This window comes from Hipposideros armiger, unplaced genomic scaffold (genome assembly GCF_001890085.2).
Source record: "Hipposideros armiger isolate ML-2016 unplaced genomic scaffold, ASM189008v1 scaffold_22, whole genome shotgun sequence".
Lineage (NCBI taxonomy): Eukaryota > Metazoa > Chordata > Mammalia > Chiroptera > Hipposideridae > Hipposideros > Hipposideros armiger.
Window position 1 is genome coordinate 1,204,799 of NW_017731372.1, and position 18,438 is coordinate 1,223,236.

The window sequence follows — 18,438 nt, forward strand, 5'->3', positions numbered from 1 at the left end:
CACCCCCTCAGTGCCTTTTTCCTGATCTAGAAATAGGTGCCGGGCTGGGTGTGTGGACAAGATTTGTTGGTTCTGTGGCCTGTGGAGCCTCCAGGGCCTCTCCTTGGAGGTTTGCCCTTCAGTGAGAGAGAGGCATCTGTGAGAAGCAGCAGAGACTTGACTTCTCCAAAGGGGGGCGTTCTCTGCTAGAAAGCCCACAGTCCCAGAAGGGGAAGCTCTTTATTTTGTCCAAACCCGACTTATTATGTGCTGCAGTTTCCCTCCTCTTCCAAGTTCCCTGGGAGACTCAATGGCGGCTGGAAGGGCCAGGCATCCTTCTTTATTCTTGTCCCCACCCACTTTCATCTCCACACCATCTCCTAGGACTCTAGACATGTGGCTAGTCATGAGTCACCATTTGTGCCCACTCTCGCTTACTCCCTCTTTCCTTTTTCTCAGTCCACTTGAAGGCGTTGAGTGGCGAGCACTACTGTGTGTTTCCATTAGTTACCATCAAACGTTCTTAAGCATGTATACGATAAAAATGAGCCACCAAGGATAAAGGAAGCAGCACTCTTGTTTCTCGCAGAGAAACTTCCAGTCTCCGTAATAACAACAGCCCTTTTTTCCTCTAGAGGGCTCCTTCTAGCTTAGCTGTTTTATGTTTTCTCTGTGCCTTTTAATGGTCGCAAGTGTATTCATGAACTCCTCCGCCAGTGATTTTTCAGTTCTGTTTTCGTTCCTTCAGGCTTTCTTTGGTACACGCTCGCTCTATTGCACCCCATTCCTTCCCCACCATTTGCCCCGGATCACGCCTTTACTGTTCCCACTTCTTGCCTCTATTTTCAGTGTATCTTCTAGCTCCATGAACTTGTAAATATAAAACCAGAAGTTGATCCTCAAAGTTCATCTTTTATTAATATTTAACCTTAACAAAAGATATTCCGTTTAAGAATATTGTCACAGAAATGAGTCTCTGTCCACTAGTATATTTACCAATTGCATTTTAGGGTGACTACAGGGGTAGGCAATTCCAAGTAGCCAGCGTTTTAAAAACCAGCTCTGTTGAGGTATCATTGACAAATAAAAATTGTGTATGCTTAGGGTGTATGATTTGATCTTTTGATATGTTTATACATTATGAAATGATCATAGCAATCAAGCTAATTAACATATTCATCACCTCATACAGTTATCTTTTTAGGGGTGTGTGTGTGTGTGTGTGTGTGTGTGTGTGAACACTTAAGATCTACCCTCTTAGCAAATTTCCAATATTCAATGCAGTATTGCTAACTGTAATCACCATGCTCTACATTAGATCTCCAGAACCTATTCATCTTATAACTGAAATTTTATACCCTTTGACCAACATCACTCCACTTTCCCCACCCCCACCCCATAGCAACCACCATTTTACTCTATGCTTCCGTGAGTTTGCCTAGTTCAGATTCCACATATAAATGAGATCATGCAGTATTTGTCTTTCTGTGACTGGTTTTTACACTTAGCATAATGTCCTCCAGGTTCATTCATGTTGTGGCACTCATGGCAGGATTTCCTTTTTTAAAGCTGAATAATATTCCATTGTATGTATGTAACGCATTTTCTTTATCCATTTGTCGATGGTTATTTAGGTTGGTTCCATATCTTGACTGTGTGAATAATGGTACAGTGAATATGGGAGTGCAGATATCTCTTTGCAATCCTGATTCCAATTCTTTTGGATAAATACCCAGAAGTGGTATTGCTACTTCATATGGTGGTTCTATTTTTAATTTTTTGAGGAACCTCCATACTGTTTGCCATAATGGCTGTACCCATTTACATTCCCACCAACAGTGCACAGAGGTTCCCTTTTCCATATCACTGACAACACTTGTTATCTTTTGTCTTTTAGATAATTGCCATCCTAACAGGAGAGAGGTGATATCTTATTGTGGTTTTGATTTGCATCCCTCATGATTAGTGATGTTTGAGCACCTTTTTTTCCATACCTGTTGGCCATTTGTATGTCTTCTTTTGAGAAATGTTTACTCAGGTCCTTTCCCCTTTTAAAAATGAGATTATTTATTTTATTTATTTATTTATTTGCTATGGAGTTGTATGAGTTCTTTATGTACTTTGGATATTAACTCATCAGATACGCTGTTTGCAAGTATTTTCTGCCATCCTGTAAGTTGCATTTTCACTCTATTGATTAAGTTTCTTTTGCTGTGCAGAAGCTTTTTAGTTTGATGTCCCACTAGTCTACTTTTGTTTTTGATGCCTGAACTTTTGGTGTCATATCCAAAACAATAATCACCAAGACCAATGTCAAGAAGCTTTTTCCCTGTGTTTTTTTTCTATTAGTTTTATGTGGTCAGCTTTTAAATTGAAGTCTTTAATCCATTTTGAGTTGGTTTTTGTATGTGGTGTGAGATAAGGGTCCAATTTCATTCTTTTGCATGAGCCACCATTTTTTAAGCCACTCTTTTTTACTATTGGGTGTAGGAAAACTCTGGGGGAAGGTCAACTTTGCAAAGCTCCATTTAGGTGTACAGAATGACTTTTAAAGTTGAAGTTAGTCACAAGGAAACAAAGGACCTTGATCATGGTTCAAGGACCTGCTCACAATTCTTATTGCTACGTTGACATTTACAAGAAAGGAAAAGCTTTGGAGAGACATCTAGCTTCCCAAACAGACTCCTATTATCTGTCTTCCTTTGTTAACCTGCCATGCTTCATCTTCATTCAAATCAGTTATGATGTCTGTTAGCTATAGAAAAGCAATATGCAATTATTATGAAGACGCTTTACAAAGGCAAAACTCTCCTGCACTGACATATATTTTTAAAATACCTTGACTTAGTTTAACACTCCAAAAATTGTTTCTAATCTGTGTTCTGACATCCAATTTGGGATATAGCCAAGATGGTTTGTGTATTGCTAGTTGCTATGTATAAGGTGACTTTCTCTTTGCATGGCAAGAAGTAAAATAATTTATATTTTGTTGCTAAAAGTTTTTACTTTTCTTTGCATGTACCATGGTCAAAGATTTATACAATTCACTGCTTTCATAGCAGTTTGGTTGACACTGAATAATAATGCCCACAGTCATGTAACATGAACAAGCTACCTAAAAACAAAACCAAACTGAAGAAAAAAACAATCATGAAAAAAAGAAGTGCAGAGAATTCAGTAGGTTTCATGGATCTCACTAAGGAATTGGGCAAGATGGGATAAGATTAAGTGTTAAATATAATCAATAATGTTGTAAAGATTTTGCAGGGTGGGCACTTGTCTTATTAGGGAGACAACTTCATGGACGGTGTAGATGCCTGACCACTGCAATGTATACCTGAAGCTGAATAATACCAAACATCAACTATAATTAAATATATATATATATATATATATATTTATGTATATATATATGTTCATAGGATGTGAAGTACAGCATAGGGTATAGAGTCAATGGAATTGTAACAGCTATATAAGATATCAGAGGGGTAGTAGATTGGGGGAGAGGGGTTATCACTTTGTGAGGGGTGTAAATGTCTAACTATTACATCGTTTTGTATACCTGGAACTAATAAAAAATAAAATAAAATATAACAACAACAGCAAAAAGATTAAGTGTTAGGGTCCAGAGGAACGGAAGACAGAGAAGCAGAGAATGGATCTTCTAGCTTGGGTTCATAAGCAGAGTGGCCACAGGGAGGCAGAAGAGTCTTAATAGCGAGGGAACTTGCTGGTGGATGACCCTACCAAAATCAGACCTTCTCTCAGAATTCCTCCATGTTGTTTTTCTCCGTTATTCTAGGGAAACACAAACAGATGTTTAGAATCAAAGGTAACTCTGAAAACTTAAGCTGAGAAAAAGTGTAGGGTGTAGGCACCATTTTTATTCCCAGAGTCTGTATAGATGCTCTAAAAAGGTTTCAAACTATCTGTGGGGTAGGGACCAATTTAGTTTCCAAACCATCATACACTAATAATTTTGTTAAATTCAATGAAAATGATTTTATAGAAAAAAAATGAACAAAAAAGACATAAGAAATATAAGCCCATTTAAAAAATAATTTGTTCAACAGATATAAACAGATAAACATGTATAAAATTTTAAATTGCATTTCAAAAATTATAAACAGAACGGTTGTTTTTGCTAAGACATTGTTTAATTCAGCTGACTTTTTTCATAGTAAAATTTTCTCAATGAAGGAAGCACACGTGTGTTGCTTTACATCCTGGCTTAAGATCCTTAATCTGAGCAACTACTCTAGAGCCTCTTATATAAGATTTCAACTCTAAATCACATTTTTTGATACAGATCCTACAGGGTCATCTCAAATTCCTATAAAAGTTTTAAATACTTACTTTCAGTTTCTGTACTTACCTTGTTCACACTGGTAGCAGTTTATGGATTGGCACTGGTTCACAAACTTAACTTTGAGTAGACATTGCTTTCATGTACTTCTCTCCCACTTAAGTCACTGTTAGGTAGTGATTCTATTAACTAAGTTCATTAAATTTTATTGAAGTTAATTCCTCTGACTAGTTTATAATAAATACAAATGATGAAGAATTTACATCACATTCACATTTGTTGAACAGAGATTAACATTTATTGAATGCCTACTCTATGCCAAAAATTTGACATGCCTCTCATCCCAAAGAGGTGGCTATTATTACAATTTCCATTTTACACATAAGGAAACCGAAGTTCAGAGTATTTAATGCTCAAGATAACACAGCTTGTAATTGGTAGAACTGGGATTTGAAACCAGAGCACTCACTCTAAAAGTCTTTTTCTTTCTACCACAATCCCTCCATCACACCCTAATTTTTGAGCACATAGAAAATAATTTCATATTTATAACTGAGTCTTAAGATAAGTGGGAAAAAATCATATTTCCAAAGTGAGACAATGATAAAGTTAAGAAAGAGAAGAGAATGCAGGAAAAGTATGTCATGATAAGATAAGTATATGTGAGAAAATAGCTGAAAATGTTTCTGGCAAGAGGAAAGAGATAAAAAAACAACTTTATTGAGGTATAATTTACATATAATAAAATGCACGCATTTAAAGTGTGCAGTTTTATAAGTTTTGACAAATGTATAGTCTCATATTACCACCATTACAATAAAAATGTAGAACATTTCCATCAACCCCAAATTTTCCATATCCCTTCCTTCCCCATCAATCACCCTCCCACATGGCTCTAGGGAAGTATTATCTTTTTGCTGTTACTGTAGATTAGATCTGTTTTTTCCAAGGTGTCATATAAATAGAATCATAAAGTATGAACTTTGGCATTTTTCAGTTATTGCTCGGCATAGTGTTTTTGAGATTCATCCATGTGATTGTATCAGTAATTTTTCCTTTTTAATACTGAGTAATATTCCATTGTATAGATATGCTATTATTTATTCATCTCTTTTTTTTTTTTAAAGATTTTTTTTTATTGGGGGAATTGGAACAGTGCTGGGGGAATTGGGGGAAGGGGAACAGACTAGTTGCTGTCGTTTTGTTCTTCAATCTAGTTGTGGAGGATGTTGCTTCACTGGCCCAAGTTGGCACCATCATTGCGGTCTTCTCTGGCGAGGCAGATCAGTCGCCGGCTTCTGGATGGCCGCTCCCTGCGGCTGCTGGCCGCTCACGCTGGCTGCTGGCTACATAAGGTAGCCTATGGCAACTCACTGCCACAGGGACTGCAGCCTATGCCGTCGCCGGCGACTCATGGCAGCCCAGCTCCAGGTTGAGCTGTTGTTCAGCATCTTAGCTGTGGAGGGCAGTGTCACTGGCCCTCATATGTGGGATCCGAACCGGGGCCCTCTGGCATCCCAAGCGAGTTCTTAACCATCGCGCCACTCGGCCGGCCCTATTTATTCATCTCTTGATGGACATTTGTATTGTTTCTAGTTTGGGGCTATTATGAAAAACTTCTGTGAATACTCATGTCCAGGTCTTTGTGTGAACACATGTTGGTATTTCCCTTGGACAAATACTCCAGGCTGGAGTTGCTAGGTTGTATAGGAAACACATCTCACCTTTCTAGGAGCTTCTCACGGGGTTCAGAACAAGTCTCCCTAAGATGTGCCACTTCGACATGTGAATTATTTTGAAGGCAATCAAGACCCTGTGGGTCACAAGAAACTTTTACCTCCCTCTTAAAGAATTTAAATCAATGGCCTTGCCCATAATAAGAGTTATTACCAGAGATAACGTTTTATGACCTATCTGTAGGGCAGGGCAAACATCTAATTACTGAACATCTGCTCTGTTATCATCCTGCAAATGACCTTTCTCCCTTCTGAAGCCCCACGGTGTCTTACCTCATCCTTGGCTCAGAATGCCATATATGCCTCATTTTCCCTCTCTGTCTCTGAACTGTGCATGTATGTGGGGTCTCAGACTTGCTCATGTATGTGGGGTTTCCTTACATGAGTATGTGATTAAATTTGGTTCTCCTGTTAATCTAACCTGTCTCATGTAGATTTAATGATTAGATCAACCAAAAGAACCTAGAAGGGTAGAGGAAAGTTTCTTCCTCCCCAGTACTGCCAAACTGTTTTCCAAAGTGATTGGTTATTTTGTATGCCCATTAACAAGGTGTGAGCATTCTGGTTGCTCCACATCCTTGTCAACACTTGGTGTTGCCAGTGAAACGATATTGAGCATATCAATTTAGAAAGACTAGTTTCTTTTAAGCTTGTCATTTGACAAGAAAGGGATGAACAGTGGCTGGGATTCTGTAGTCCTTCCATTTCTTCATTTGGACAGCTAATCCTCAATAAATCTCCAAGGGCACCATACTTATCAAGAAATTTGATATTTAGCTTATCATTGCTTTCAATGATAAGTTCCTCTTCTCCCAATCTCTTCCAAATGAAGTCACTGATAGTGCTCAGCTGAATCCAGTTCAATCTTGTCCCTCACTTACGCCATTGTATGTGAAAGCTGAGAGAAAATATTATGGTCTTAGACTCAGTGGGGCATATGGTAAACTCTGAAAACCTTCCAAGTAGAAAATAGTCAGTCCTTATCTCTTGAAACATTTCTCTCCTCCATTCTCTTTTCTTTTGGAACATCGATTTGGTATATGTTGAAACTTCTCACTTGTTCTGTGTCACTTAATTTGTCTCTTGTACTTCCTTTTTTTTCATCTTTCAGTGCTATAGTCTGGTATTTTCTCAAGGTCAATCATCCAGTTCTCTACTTTCCTCTGTGGGTCTATTAATCTGCTCTTTAAGCCACTTATTGAGTTATTTATCATTTCTAGAAGTTTTATTTTGTACCTGTATTTTCATCCGTTTTTGTATTTTTGGTCTTTTTAGTTTTATTTTAAATGTTCTTACTGTATAGTCTGTAACAAATAATTCTATTACCCAAAGTTTTTTGGGGTTTCACTTAGCTTTTAGTTATTTCTGCCTATTCTTGCTTGTGGTTGCTTGTTCCTTTGAGTGTTATAAAATTGTGTTTTTTAAGTCATGCTTGCTGGAGATCCTGTGTGGCCTTCACTGAAGGCATATCTTTCTAGAGCAGTGGTTTTCAATTTCTTCTGCACATTAGAATGAGCTTTAAAAAATTAGGATGGCTGGTTGAATCCCAGACTAGTTAACTCACATACTCCAGCAGTGAGACTGAGGCATCAGTGTTTTTAAAGTTCCACTGATCTAGAGAGAATTTGCCATTAATTTTTATAGGCCCTGCGAGTGTGTTTCCAGCCCTGGATCACTTTAATATTAATTACTCAGCTCTGGGTTCCTGAACTACATAGGTAGTGTGTGTTTTTTCAACAGCTGAAAAATATTTTTCATAGAGGATGTCAACAAAGTAAATTCGATTATTTTGTTTGTTTTTTTTGTCCAACTTCTTTGAGGAACAACTGACAAATATAATTGTATATATTTAAAGTGTAAAATGTGATGACTTTTGTATACATATACATTGTGGAGTGATTACCAAGATCAAGCTAATTAATACATTCATCACCTCATGTAGTTAACTCTTTTCTTTTATGTGGTGAGAATGCTTAGGATCTAACTCAGTAACTTTCATGTATAAACAAGTATACAATACCATATTATTAACTATAGTCACCATGCTGTACATAGACCCTCGAAACTTAGAAGTTTGCACCCTTTGACCTCCATCGCCCTGGTTCCTCCTCTCCCCAACCCTTGGTAACCACCATTCTATTCTGTTTCTATGAAATCAGCTTTTTTTTTCCTTTAGATTCCACATATAAATAATATCATACAATATTGGTCTTTCTCTATCTTATTTTACTTAGCACAATACCCTGTAGGTTATCCATGTTGTTGTAAATGGCAGGATTTCCTTTTTTGTGGCTGCATAATANATATATATATATATATATATATATATATATATATATATATATATATATATCCATATCCTCCTATATTCTTTTTATCCATTTGTCTGTTTATGGACATTTAGGTTGTTTTCATATCTTGACTATTGGTCAATGCTGCAATGAACATGTGAGTTCAGATACCAATTTGAGATACTGATTTCATTTCCTTTGGACAAATTCACAGGAGTGGGATTGCTGGATCATGTGGTGGTACTATTTTTAATTTTTGAGGGACTGCTACACTGTTTTCCAGAATAGCTATGCCAATTAACATTTCCACCAATACTGTATAAGGGTGCCCTGTCTCAACAAACTCACCAACATTTGTTGTCTTTTGTCTTTTTGATAATAGCCATCTTAACAGGTGTGAGGTGATATCTCATTGTGGTTTTGATTTGCATTTCCCTGATGATTAGTGATGTTGAACGCCTTGTCATGTACCTATTAGGTATTTGTCTTCTTTGGAAAAATGTCTATTCAGGCCCAGTGTCCATTTTTCGTTGGATTATTTGCTTTTTTGCTATTGAGTTGTATGAGTTCTTTATATATTTTGGATATTAACCCCTTATCAGATATATGGTTTGCAAATGTTTTCTCCCATTCTATAGGTTGTATTTTCAATTTATTGATTGTTGCTTTTGCTGTGTAAAAGCCTTCTGGTTTGATGTAGTCCTACTTGTTTATTTTAGCGTCTGTTACTTGTGCTTTTGGCATCTTATTAAAAAAAATCATTTGCTAAGACCAATGTCAAAGATCTTTTTTCCCTGTTTTCTTCTAGGAGTTTTGTGGTTTCAGGTTTTACATTTATGTCTTTAATCTATTTCGAGTTAACTTTTATGAGTGATGTAAGGTAGGAGTCTAGGTTCATTATTTTGTACCTAGATATCCAGTTTTCCCAACACCATTTGTTGAAGACTCTGTCCTTCCCCACTGTAAGTTCTTGGTGCTTTTATCAAAGATTAGTTAACTGTATATGCACAGGTTTATTTCTGAGCTTTCTGTTTTGTTCCATTGCTCTCTGTGCCACTACCATATTCTTCATTACTATAGCTCTGTAATATAGTTCAAAATCAGGAAGTGTGATGCCTCCCGCTTTATTCTTCTTTCACAAGATAGCTTTGGCTATTCAGGATCTTTTGTGCTTTCATACAAATTTTAGGATAGTTTTTTCTGTTTCTGTGAAAAATGCCATTGGAATTTTGATAGGGATTGCATTAAATTTGTAGATCACTTTGGGTAGTATAGACATTTTAACAATATTAATTCTTCCAATTCAAGAAAATGGATATCTTTCCATTTATTTGTGCTTCCTTCAATTTCTTTCATTGTCTTATAGTTCTCAGTGTACTGGTCCTTCAACTGCTTTTTGATGCTCTTGTAAATGGGATTGCTTTCTTATTTTCTTTCAGATAGCTCATTGTTAGTGTATAGAAATGCAAATGATTTTTGCATGTTTTGTTTGTATCTTGCAACTTTACTGAATTTATTTATTAACTCTAACCGTTTTTGGTATAGCCTTTAGGGTTTTCTATATACAAGATCATGTTATCTGCAAACAGATAGTTTTACTTCTTCGTTTCCAATCTGTATACATTTTATTTATTTTTCTTGCCTAATTGCTATGACTAGGACTTCCAGCACTATGCTGAGTTGAGGTGGTAAGAGTGAGCATGCTTATCTTGTTCCTGATCTTAGAGGGAAGACTTTTAACTTTTCACTGTTGAGTATGATGTTAGCTGTGGGCCTGCCATATATGGCCTTCATAATATTGACGTGCATTCCTTCTAAACCTAATTTGTTGAGAATTTTATCATGCAAGGATGTTGAATTTTGTCAAATGCTTTTTCTGCATCTATTCCAATGATCATATGATTTTTATCCTTCGTTCTATTAACGATTTCTGTATGTTGAGCCATTCTAGCATTCCAGGGATAAATCCCACTTGATCATGGTGTTTGACCCTTTTAATGTGCTCTTGAATTCAGTTTGCTAGTTTTTTGTTGAGAATTTCACATCTATGTTCATCAGGGATATTGGCCTGTGATTTTCTTTTCTTATAGTGTCTTTGTTTGACTTCGGTAATGCTGGCCTCTAAAATGATTTTGGAAGTCTTCATTTCTCTTCAATCAGGTAGTATAAATTTGAACCTTGTGTTTAGGGAGGCTTTTCCCCCCTACCAAGCATCTATACTGAGAAAGAGAGTTTCCTTGTCATCTCTTTTTACTAAACCAAGAACACTAGGTTTTTCTGTGTACTTAGATCACAATATTGTTGCAAATAGAAGTCTTGCTGTGACTGTGAGTCTGTAAATTCATGGTCATGCCCTGCCCTTGAATTCATCCTTCAGTTCCAACGTCTGCCTGAACCAAGTGTGAGCTTGCTGTGCCTTGAGACATGGTACATTGAAACCCAGTGCAAGCATCCACCTGGCAGACAGACCTCTGGAGCTTGTATGTGTTTCCCCAGACTGTGCCCAGCCTGCTCTTGGCTTCGTCTTGCTCCAGCTGGTCTGTGTTGCCAAGGTCCCGGCATGCTTTGAATTCCAACCTACCTGAATTATGTCAACTTCTATTCTTTTTCTTCTGTTTCCAAGTCTCTGTCTTTACTGACTTGCCAAACTTAAGTCTGGTTTCAGTTTATTTCCTGGATTCATCTTCCCACAAAGGACTCTATTCCTGATTTGAGAGTTTGTAGTGTGGTTTATAGCAATGTGGGAAGGGGTCCAACTCAGGATTCAGATTTCTAGGATACCCAGATGGTCTTAGCAAAAAGCTTCTAACTTTCCACTTCATTTAAAACAACACTTAACTTACTGAGTATATAAATTCCTAAGACTTTTTATTGCATGTTGATAATATATGCACCTATAGTATTAATTGAGGATAAACACTGAATTACTCATTTTGTCAGAAGGAGTTTACAGTTGAGAATGCCCTTTGATTTGCTTTTATTTGCTTAACTCATGAGTAGCCATTTTCCTGCCTACTGTATATAACCAGCTGTGGCTGGATCGTGGCTGGGCTAGTCCATGCACCCTTTTACTCTGAGGCCTTGTAAGGAAACTGAGTCTTGTGAAAAGCATCCAGCGAACTCTTGGCGGTATTGGATGGATCATTTACCCCAGTTTTGACTTTCTTATTTCTTTTAGGATGCCCTGTGAGATTACCATTGAAACATCAGTATTACTCAGAGCAACCCCTAGCCTTGTGTCAGTGATGTTAGCATTTGATTATGGACATGGCTCTGAAGATTGAACAAGATATCTGATGGCAGGAGAGTACTATATGTTCATAATGAGCCCACAGAAATTGTGGGTTGAATGGTTGGTCAGTAATCCAATAGAACCTTTAATCTTTATCAGTTGCATCCTTTAGGGTTCATGTTAGCATCCTCCTTTCAATCATTTTGTCCTTATTTAGATTTCTCTTTTTGCTTTCTCTCTTCTCTTTCTTGGAAGTATCTTCAAAAGGAATTAGGAGGCACTCCCAGAAGTTGCCTTTGAAGATTGTTGCAATATGTATACCAGTCATAAAGGATTGACCAAACCCTGTTGAAAGCTATTTTACACATCAAGTCCTAAGCTAGTCTCAGCTCTTCTGTTATGATTTGATCATCCAGAATGATCTGAGAGAAAACCATCAGAGCTAATTATAGAGCCCAGAGTGATTTTTCAGATGCCTTTTCCCCCCTTCTTTTTCTCATGCAGGGTAGTCAGGAAATCTTGCACTCTGGTTGAACCCAATTTACATTTTTGTTGGGATTGGGAAAGTAGGGTTTTAGACTTTATTTTTAGGGCAACACTCTTTAATTTACTTAGGAACACTTATAGTCTGTTTGGTTTTATTTCTCTTTTCTCTCTCTTGTTTTCTTCTTTTCCTCTCTCCCTACCTCCCTGCTTCCCTTCCTCCTTCCCTTTCTTCCTTCTTTTCTTTCCTCCTTCCTTCATTCCTCTCTTCCTTGCCTTTTTTCTTCCTTCCTTCCAAACTTTCTTCTTTCCTTATATCTTGGTCACTTTGAATACACGTAAATAATTGGGAAAATAGACATTGTTGAAGGCAAAGTATTATTTCTATTATTAAAAATGTGGTTTAGAATAATGAGATCTCAGGTTTGGAAATAAAACAATGTTCTTCTATTTCAGCCATTTAATGAATATTTGAATCCCTCCTACTCTATCCACAGCTTATGATGGGAAACCTACATCACCTAGTGATGGAGAATTCCCTTTGTCTTGAAATAGCCCATTACAACTTTTCACAACTCTGACAGTTACTTAGTTGCTGTTGATGTTGAGCTAAAATGTAAAATGTAACATCTATCCACGGCTCTTTAGTTCCTCTTCTTGGGACCATAGAGAGCAGTATTTTTCAAATTTTAAGTTGAAATCCAGAGCTGTGAAATAATTTTAGCTGCATATGATCAGCATTCAAAAAGAAGGAGAAGAAGAAATAGAGTAGAATGTGAGTACCACAGAATAGAACATATCTGAGCATGTTACAAGTAGTAAAGCTTTCATGAAACCTTTGTCTTAATTGCATAATTAAGTTATTTAATTACATAATGAACTACATATGTGAACTGGGTCACAATGGTTAAAAAAAAGTTTGAGAGCTGCCGAACAGCGTGTTCCCGACTTTTCTTTCCTGTGGCCATTCATACAGTTGAGCTGTTCTCACGCCCTAGCAAGTCTTTTCTTCTCAAGCTAAACATTTCCTCCCACTCATCCATCCATATGTATCATGGTCTCATATCTCCTTGCCGTCCTTAATACACTCTAGTATAATTAGTTTGTATAAAGATATGGACGTGTAATCAAAACAATGCGCCTAGCTCTGCTCCGACTGAAACAGGCAAGGTGGAGCCTCCTTTTCCTGGGTACCAGAATGCACTTCGATGCATTTCCGTGCAGCCCAAGGGTAATGGTTTAAATGCAGAGACCCAAGAGCCACTGGCCTTGGAGTCTATTTGTTCAGTAGGTGTAAGCCTTAGGGTCAGCTGAATAGTAACTGTGGGCAAGCTGTTGAAGCTCTCCGTGCCTCAGTTTCCTCATCTGTAGAAAGGCTAATAATACTTCATAATATGTTTGTAAGTATTAAATGACTTAATATATGTAAAGGACTTAGAACAGTGCCAGGTAAATAGTACACACTTAGTGAGCTAATATGGTTTTAAAGCAATGATAGAACACTGTTGATCCATTTAACTTTTCATCAACTCAAATGTCTTGAGCTTTTGGTGTGTGCTGTAAATAGTGTGATCACATGCCCCAGTCTGCCCCGGGCAGCCCCAGTTGGCACCCGTTGTCCCAGTGTAATTAACAGTGCCCCCTTGCACTCTCAAATGGGGCTCATATAGAGCCTCATGTCTGATTATTCTACACTATATTTTTGTAGTAGGAATTAATATTTTCCCCAGTTATATGTCACCTTAGCTAACAGCCACGTCTTCTCTCACTAAGCACTTGATTAATTTTGAACTTATGCGGAAGACCTTACTTTTTTTTCCCTATTGAAACTTTACCTCGATTCTCCTCCCACCACTTCCTTCCCGCTGTGACAAGTGGCAGAATCGAGATTGAAAGCAGAGGCCGCCTGACCCCAAAGTCTAGGCTGTTCCCTCCAGGCCGTGTTACCTGGGTTTCATTTGGCCCATCGTTCTGTTCTGTGAAGGCCTTTTGGAGTCTGATTAAATCATTCAGGGTATCGATTGATCCTCTGAACTTCGTATTATCCATACGTCTTTTTATTCATTCAACAAATATTAAATGAATGTCCACAGGACACCAGGTCCTATGCTAGGAGCCAGCAATGGAGCAGGGACCAGCCACCATGGCCCGTCTCCTAGGGAACTGACATACTTTAAAGGTTGCTTTGTGTCTTAATCCAAGTAAACGGAGGTTGCCAGAATAGGATTTATATAAAGCCCTGAGGCTGGTCACTAGATACTTTCTTCTGGATTAAATATATGTATTCATTAAAAAATAGCATTTCACAATCATTTAACAGATGCAGCGGTTCTCAACCTTCCTAATGCTGCGACCCCTTAATACAGTTCCTCATGTTGTGGTGACCCCCAACCATAAAATTATTTTCGTTGCTGCTCTATAACTAATTTTGCTACTGTTATGAATCATAATGTGAATATCTTTTTGTTTTCCGATGGTCTTAGGCGACCCCGGTGAAAGGGTCGTTTGACCCCCAAAGTGGTTGCGACCCACAGGTTGAGAACCGCTGAGATAGAGAGCCTGTTTGTATTTTCAGTCAACCTATTATATATTGCTTCTTTTTGTCCAAAAGACAAAGGCCTTTTTCTTGCCATGTCTGTCATATTTCCCAGACTTTTTAGTCCTCTGTGAAAGAAGGAACTGGTGTATTTGGACTACTCATCCTTAGTGGTGGCCCAGTAGCATTTTGTACGCGACCACGTATTTTAATAGTCTGTTCTAGAATGTTGCGGTCAGGTAGCTTGCAGAAGTTGCATTCTTTATCGTTTTGAAAATTGGGACTTTCCTTTTTGCCAGTTTCTTCTGTTTACTGGGACTCCTTAAAGATCCCTGCCATTGGCTCAGTGATCTCATTTGCTAAGTTCTTTGCATATCTTAGAATATCGTTGTGTCAGACCAGGAGACTTAAGCTTCCTTAGAGAAGCCAGATGCTCTCTTAAAATCTTACTCATCATCTCAGAGGGGTAGTAGATTGGGGAGAGGCGTTAACCCTTTGTGAGGGGTGTAAATGTCTAACTTGTACATTGTTTTGTACGCCTGAAGCTAATTTAAAAAAAATCGTACTTATCTTTGGTTTCAGTTTCCTCCTATAAATATGCGTATATTAAAGGAATTCTACACTGAAACTTGGACATTGTTAACAGTTACTATTTATGAAGCCCTTACTATGTGCAAAGCACTTTTGTAAGCATTTTATATACATATCTCCCTTAGTCACGTTGTATCCCCATGACATAGGTGTTATCTCCGTTTGAGAGATGAGGAGAGTAAGGTCATGCAGGTAGTGAGGTGGAGAGTGGGGATTTGAACCCAGTCTGATGTCAGGATGATTGGGGAATGGGGTACCCTCAGGACTAACATTTGGACAGAGGTTCCTGATGAAATAGCCTTCTAAAATGGCAGACTTTCTTCTAATGGGATAAAATTAAGTTTGCATTTGTAATTTGTAATTTTGTTGATGATGCAGTCTTTATGTGAAATATGTTACTTGCATAAGATGAAGCTATTAAAGCAGATGGAGATGAGGTAGGACTTTGGGGGGGAAAGGAGCAATAACTTGAGGAAAACTGTCCAATTTGTTTCTTGTGAAGAATCCGCAATGTCTGTCTGTTTGCTTTCCTTCATAAAAATGAAGTAAAGAATATGGGCAGCTGTGTGTGACCTCTTAGGCAGTGAAACAGCTTGCTTTCTGTGGAATAGATTTTTGCACCAAAGACCCAAGTGCCTTCTTTTGAATTATTTTCTTCCTTTTTATAGATGCATGTTCTTTCCTGCCATGATACCGTAATCAGTTAGTTTAATTTTCATTAGTTTATATCAGGCTTACTTCCAAAAAAGGATTTGAGATGATAGCATTATCTGTTGACCTATTAGCAACATTAAAAATATTTTTATATTACTGAACAGTAAGCCCTATAAGGACAGGGACCCACATCTCATCTGGTCACTGTGCATTGTTAGCTCTGAGTGCCATCGTGACACATCGCCACATTTATTGAATAAACGAATGAATTGGTGAAGGACAATCTTCCTGTTAGCTTTAAGAGATTTTCTGTATCACTTATATGTCTTTTGTTGTTGGTGAGTTGAGAAGTTACTTTCTATCTCTTTCTAAAAGAGTAGGATTCTTAAAAAAAAAAAAAGTTGTGATGTTTGCAAGGGCGAGATTACTTCCTACCACTTTTGATCTTGGAGTTTCTTAGCTTGTTGATGATCCCATCCCAGCACCCTCTGTTTGAACAACAGGAGTAGAGGTGTTTGCAAGGGCAGGGTGGGAGACCTCTCACTGTCATTGGCAGTTGCCATTTATAAGCCCAGAATAGTTATGGAAACTGTGGGGGTGGGACACCCGCCATATTGACACTTCTGCTTTTTAAGTGGAAACGCCAGGAGACTTCGGTCCCAAAGAGGACAGAAGAGCCTGTATATGTAGGTCCTCAGCACACTGTAGAGATGAAAGGCTAAACCCATAATTTTCTCCTTACCCACCTCTACTGCCCCTGGGATGTTATTTTAGCAGAGCTGAAGGCTGAGTCTTTCCTTTGGAGAACATTCTTTCTTTCCGCACAAACTATAATTATCATCTGAAAGTACACCAGTGTTTCATTTAAACATTTTATATTTACATTTATATTTATACATAGTTTACATATTTAAAGCCTCATATGGAGACTTGATTTAGCGATTGATGAAAGGTACACAGTAGAGAACACCCTAATTTGGCTTGAGTTTTTTTCCCCCAGTTTGAAATATTTAACATTTCTTTAATTACTCGAGAACTTTAACTTTGTTAATAACAAAGATTCTTAAATTTAGCATAAAATGTAGAAATCAACTGCCTGGTAATGAATCAGCAATGCCATCTAGTGCTTCCTTACCTTGAATTACAATTGGAAGTGCCAGCAAAGGACATAAGAAAATAAGAAATTCTACTCTACGTCTATTGACTTGCATAGAGCAGAAAAGTATTTCTCAAGAGTCTAAGACTTTAGGTTTATATAATTAGAAGGGGTTTTCCTTTTAGTTCAAACATGGCAAAGACTACAGCTTGCTCCAAGGCCCCCTTAGTGTTGAATTTTTGAAAACATATAGTAACATGTATGTTTTATACAGTTATGTACAAAAGCAAAAGTTATAATTTCATAAAGATAACATGAAATCTTTTCTGTAGCAGCGGCTTTCTAGGTGTTCTACTAAAACCCGGGATTATAGGTTAAATTGGGAAAATCTATAACATAAATAGGTAAGCAGACATAAATAAACAAAAGCATGACAAGAATATCATCAGATAGTAATTTGCTTCCTCCATACTTACTGTATGAAATACAGTAATTTTGTGATCCTTAATATTATCTGCTACTTTTAAAAATTCTTCCAGCAGTAAACTAACACTGATGGTTTCAGTAAAAAAAAAAAAAAACCTACTTATTCATTAGTTTTAAGTTCATAATAGGTAAATGTATGGGATTTCTGAAATTTCTAGAATAGCTATATTTTAAAACCACAGTACTTGTAAGAATATTCATTTGATTCTTATTTTACTTTACCGACACACATTAGTGTTTAGCAAGAATCATCATTTAGACCGGTTATATCAGTCCTTTGGTAATTTCAAGACTCATATTGGAGCTTCTTGAAAGTAATTCATGAGCTGCTCTTTCCCCCCATTATTTATATATGTCACGCCAAATCAACATACTTTCAGAAATTATAATTCTTTATTATATTACTATTTTGTGTAGCTTTCATTTTATAATTATGAAAGTAATATATGTTCATGATAAAATATCAAATATTAATCATTCTCTATAAACTCAGCCCCTGGAAATATTCACTGCTAATAGCTTGGCGTACAACTTTCAATTGTATTTGTTAATGAAAAGCTGTTCTCTTTTCAGTGGACCAGAGGTCCTATCTTCATTTTTCTCAGTGGCACTTTCTTCTGGGAAATTTGCTGGCAATTTGTTTTCCTCCTCTGCTAGGGTAACTGGTAATTTGTTACCATGGTCAGGAAATTTGCATTTTCATTTCTGTTATTGCTGTTTCTATGTTTCTATGGTGTTTAATTTCTGAGGAGCTTGACAACAACTTATGTTTGTGCAGTGCTATGCAGATTTCCTAGCATGTTCAGATATATATCAACCCTACATAGAAAGGTTATAGAAAGGTTAACGCCTTTGCCTAAGTTAGCCAATATATGGCACAGCCATAACTTGAACCCCTCTAGTTGCACATGTCCTGAGGTGAACCCACCTGGTGCCATGACTTTAAATACTGTCTAAATTCTGATGGTTTTCAAAGTCATATTTCCAGCTTTGACTTCTCCCCTGAGCTTCAGACTTGTCTATCCAACTGTCTTTTTCTTTCTTTCTT

General features: G+C 37.4%; 1 protein-coding gene across 2 annotated transcripts in view; it reads left to right on the top strand.

Moving 5' to 3' along the window:
* RGL1 (ral guanine nucleotide dissociation stimulator like 1) overlaps window positions 1-18,438 on the top strand; it is a 226,258-nt gene that overhangs the window by 16,639 nt on the left and 191,181 nt on the right. The gene's annotated exons all lie outside the window — the stretch shown is intronic.